At 38.5% G+C, this 5,071-nt stretch overlaps 1 pseudogene; it reads left to right on the top strand.

Annotated features, from left to right (window-relative positions):
* The first annotated feature begins 278 nt into the window (after positions 1 to 278).
* LOC103940075 lies at positions 279 to 4,858 on the top strand (annotated as a pseudogene).
* The last annotated feature ends 213 nt before the right edge of the window (positions 4,859 to 5,071 follow it).

Raw genomic sequence — 5,071 nt, forward strand, 5'->3', positions numbered from 1 at the left:
CCTCTATTTATTTGGTACATTTAAACGATTAAACATATTCGATTCAAATAATTTATTATAAGAATGATCCTCAAATAAAGACAACAAAATTAAACGATTATTATGAAATTTTTTTGATAAAAAAATACATAGCTCGCAAGTGAAGTATGAGTTTAGCTCCAAAATGAGGATATAAAAGTTTTTTACTTTCACGTAATCCCAAGTTTCAATCAATCAATTAATCGCAAATAAAAGTACATTTTATTAATAGAGAGTCAATGAAGCGTTGGTTTTTTGTGAAGACTGCCTTGGCAGCGGGTTTTCTAGCTATGGACCAGGATTAAGGAAGAGTTTCGTAATATACGCATGTTTTGCAAACTTCGAGGAAGGTGGTGTGTAGCCAAAGGATGCCTCTGAGCCTTCCAATAATGTCATTCACGTGGTTTACTGCAAACTCGGAGGCTTTTCCATGTCGGCCAGCAGTATATAAACCAGTGCTCAATCCCTGGGATCTCAACTCAAACCCTTCCAACCCTTCTCTCTCACGCATAAACACTCTGAGAGTCACGATGAATAACAAACTCACAGTGCTGCTTGTTCTGCTATGTGCAGCTAATTTCCACGTCACCTTATCATTTGTCACAGATGGTAAGCTCTCCTCTGTTATTTATGCTGTTTTTATCTCTTTATTTATAGACGATTTTCATACAGCTCCAAGGTAGGAAGTTGTCATCAATATTGAAGTCTTGTATTATAAGCGATCTTATCTGCTTCTGGTTTAGTCCCTATGCAATAAGTGAGAGATTTTTAAGTATATTGAAACATCCGTCGACACATTAAGTGTTATAACATAAGTAGAAGAAAATTGTGAAATATACCCTTACAGTTATGTCGTCTATTTATATTATAACATATAATATACTATCTTGTGTTTCGGATACACAAAAACTTATCGCAGTGAGTTCAGACACTCTTTTAACATCGCCCAGGAGAGTGGATCCTGAAAGCCTTATATGTATATTCTCATCTCTACCTAGCACGAGGACTTTTGGGAGCTCATTGGCTTCGGGTTCCGTAAGAACTCCGAAGTTAAGCGAGTTCGCGCAAGAGCAATCCCAGGATAAGTGACTCACCGGGAAGTTCTCGTGTGAGTTTCCAGAAACAAAACCGTGAGGGTGTGGTCGGGGCCCAAAGCGGACAATATCGTGCTACGGTGGAGTCGAGCCCGAGATGTGATGAGGGCCCAGGCCGGGATGTGACAATTTGGTATCAAAGCCAATCCTTGGCCAAATGTGCCGATGAGGACGTCGGACCCCTAAGGGGGGTGGATTGTAACATCCCACATCGTCCAAGAGAGTGGATCCTGTAAGCCTTATATGTATATTCTCATCCCTACCGGATCCTGTAAGCCTTATATGTATATTCCCATCTCTACCTAGCACGAGGCATTTTGGTAGCTCACTGGTTTCAGGTTCTGTAGGAACTTCAAAGTTAAGCGCGCGAGTTCGCTTGAGAGTAATCCTAGGATGGGTGACACACCGGGAAGTTCTTGTGTCAGTTCCTAGAAACAAAACTGTGAAGGCGTGGTGGACTCGAGCCCGAAATGTGGTGGGCACCCGAGCCGGGATGTGACATAAAGTCCTGCAAATAATAAATTTCTTCTCCTAAGTTTTTAATACCACGATAGCTAGAATTCAAGCTAAGCCATAAATGAGTCATACGAAATTATTGTTTACATGAGTCAAATTGAAGAACCTACAACTATAAACAATGAAAAATACCACAAAAATGTAAGACTAATTAGTAATTTCTTCTTCTAAATTGAAAACACAAATTATAATTGAAAGAAAAAGAAATATGAAAATGCCATACTGCTTGGGAGAAAGTCTTCTTCGGGAGCATATGCATATATTTTTGGTTGGCTATGTGTTCATTTCTTTCAGTGCCCAAAAAACGTTTTAGCTAGCTGCTTAGTTTATGTATATCATTTTCGATCATGTTGAAGGATGGTAGCTACATTCAGTATTACGATTTAATAATATTTATCATTATTTTTAAGTGAAAAATTTTAAATTTGACTTCGTAGCTCATAAATCGATATCAAATAATTGTGACACATTGTCTTAGTCCAACTTACACATCATTTAATCTAATACCGTACCGCCAAATTGACACTAAAATATACATGATATTTTTGCACATGAAAAGGGCCCTAGACTATCTTTTTGCACTGGAAATCTTGTCGGGCGGAGCTGTACATCTTGTTTGCATGGCTGGCAGCACCGCTATATATCGTTTTCATCTAGTTCCCAAGTTGTACTTAATACGTTGATAATGACTAAAATACCCTTATTGTTGACATTTTATACACTCAAAACTCAAAAGGATGATCGATACAATCAATCGGCTATCTAATTTGGGTACTAGACAAGTCCTAGATAAGGATTTTGTCCCCCATAAGGTCATCGACAAGATTTGATCAACTATGTGGGTGCCACCCTTGATCAAATATTGATCATTAACCATATCATTATAATGTGACTACCAACTACTTTTTAGTGATGTCACATGTGAACTTGTTTATACTTGCATAACAATTCATTTGTAGATAACATGTCACACGTACAAGAAATTTGTAGGTATTTCAATTGATTTAAAATATTTACTCTTGTGACCGGTGTCTTATGTTTGAACTCTTTTTACGAATATAACTAGTACACACTAGATTTATAAAATTACTAAAATTATAATAAGTGAATGACTAATCCGAACATATCTGTATTACATTATATTATTTGATTTTCTAATTAAATGGCAATAGATTTATTATGGGTTTCGACATTGGCACATCACCCCATGTTCATATATCACAATTACTATTTTTATTGTTGGGGGAGAAACTAGAAAACAAGCAACAATGTGATCACATCACATGATCGGTCGATACATAACATGTGATCCTCTCGTGGCATCAATAATATGATTTAATATTAGGAACAAAGGCAAATACAATCTTACATGCTAGTAAAACTTACTAACTTTAGCTTTGGTGGTCCTTTGCATTTCATATTATTTCTTAAAATTAATTTTGTTGAGAGTTTTGGCCTTTAAATGATGTGGTATATGCGAACAAATCAAATATTGTCATGTCAGTTAGCGGTCACAACTGTAAGATTTGTTTGAGTGAATTTACATGTTATTGACCATAACCCTATTCATTTCTCAGGCTTATTACCCAACGGCAACTTCGAGTACGGTCCAAAGCATTCAGAACTCAAGGGCACAGTAGTGACGAACCCTAATGCAATTCCCAACTGGGAAATATCAGGCTTCGTCGAGTACATAAAATCAGGTAAAAAACAAGGTGACATGCTGCTGGTCGTCCCTGAGGGCGGCTTCGCAGTGAGGCTTGGGAAGGAGGCCTTGATCAAGCAGAAGTTGAAGCTCACAAAAGGCGGCTTCTACTCCATCACATTCACCGGCGGTCGGACGTGCGGGCAGGAGGAGAAGCTGAACGTGTCCGTCAATCCCAACGTTGAAAAAAATGACTGGGGAATAATACCAATCCAGACAATGTACAGCTGCAATGGATGGGATTCGTATGCATGGGGTTTTAATGCAGATTTTGATGACGTTGAGCTTGTGATCCATAACCCTGGGGGGAGGAAGATCCTGCTTGTGGCCCACTTATTGATTCTGTTGCTTTGAAGCTGTTGGAACCTCCTAAACGTACTAGAGGTAAAAAGTTGTGGTTTTTTGTTTGCTCTTGTTAATATGAATCATTTATAGCGTCAAGTATATTGTCCAAAGTGATAATTTGATAACATAACTTGTCAAATCTAAATTATTATTTTTTAAATATCATTTACGCGGAATTTAAGAAAAATTTCATTGGTACTATATTGATACAATTTTTTTTATTGAGCTCTATTAATACATTACTAACCATATTATCGATTGCCTTCTTTTTAAGATTGAACTAACTTGTAACCCAAGTCAATTGTACGTGAATTTGATATGACACGTAATAACAATATGACGTATACATATGTTACAAACATTTAATGTTGTCATTTTTTATACCAGAAACAGTTACTTTTCTTTTTGTTCAATTATTATTTTTCCAGCCAACTTGTTGAAAAATGGAAACTTTGAAGAAGGGCCCTATGTGTTGCCCAACGCATCATGGGGAGTCCTAATCCCACCCCACATAGAAGACGACCACAGCCCACTCCCAGGCTGGATCATCGAGTCTCTCAAGGCCGTTAAGTACATTGACTCCAAGCACTTCTTCGTACCCGAAGGCCGTAGAGCCATCGAGCTTGTCGGCGGCAAAGAAAGTGCATTGGCCCAAGTCGTCTTCACCAAGCCTGGCAAGCTCTACGCCCTTACATTCTCCGTAGGTGACTCCAACAACGCCTGCGAAGGCTCCCTCATCGTCGAGGCGTTTGCCGGCAAAGACACCCTCAAGGTGCCGTACCAGTCCAAAGGCAAAGGTGGGTTCAAGCGCGCGAGGCTCCTTTTCACCGCCGTGGGGCCTCGAACCAGGATCATGTTCTACAGCACGTTTTACACCATGTCCGCCGACCACTCTGGGTCTCTGTGCGGCCCCATCATTGACGATGTGAAGTTGCTTAGCGTTCGTAAAGTACGTGTTTGATGAAATGCCTCTCAGAAAAAGTTATGCGGCTAGTTTGGTCTTTTAGCTGATTTAAGTTATATATTTTATGTTATATGGGAAGTGGGGTTTCTGAATTTTACTTTTGTTGTAGTAGGAGGTAGATGTCTATTACGAGCATAACCACACGAGTGTTATCTATATACGTGATGTGCAACAGTGTTTAAAATATCAACGAAGTTGTCGATATTCCTTTCGAAATATCCGTAAAATCAAAAATTGATATGGAAAGCGAGTGTGAAATGCAAACTTCATCCTACATTGGTGAGATATCGGAAAATTTATAAACATGGACGATGTTTACCGTTTCAATACAGAAATTTTGCCAGAACCATTACAAATTTCAACTTTTGAATTTTTTGAGAAGTTTTTCTCTAATTTCAAATAAGATGAGTTGTTATGCCCGCGCCAAAT

The sequence above is a fragment of a genome, unplaced genomic scaffold (assembly GCF_019419815.1).
Source record: "Pyrus x bretschneideri cultivar Hongxiangsu unplaced genomic scaffold, Pyrus_bretschneideri_v1 Contig20, whole genome shotgun sequence".
NCBI classification, from domain to species: Eukaryota; Viridiplantae; Streptophyta; class Magnoliopsida; order Rosales; family Rosaceae; genus Pyrus; species Pyrus x bretschneideri.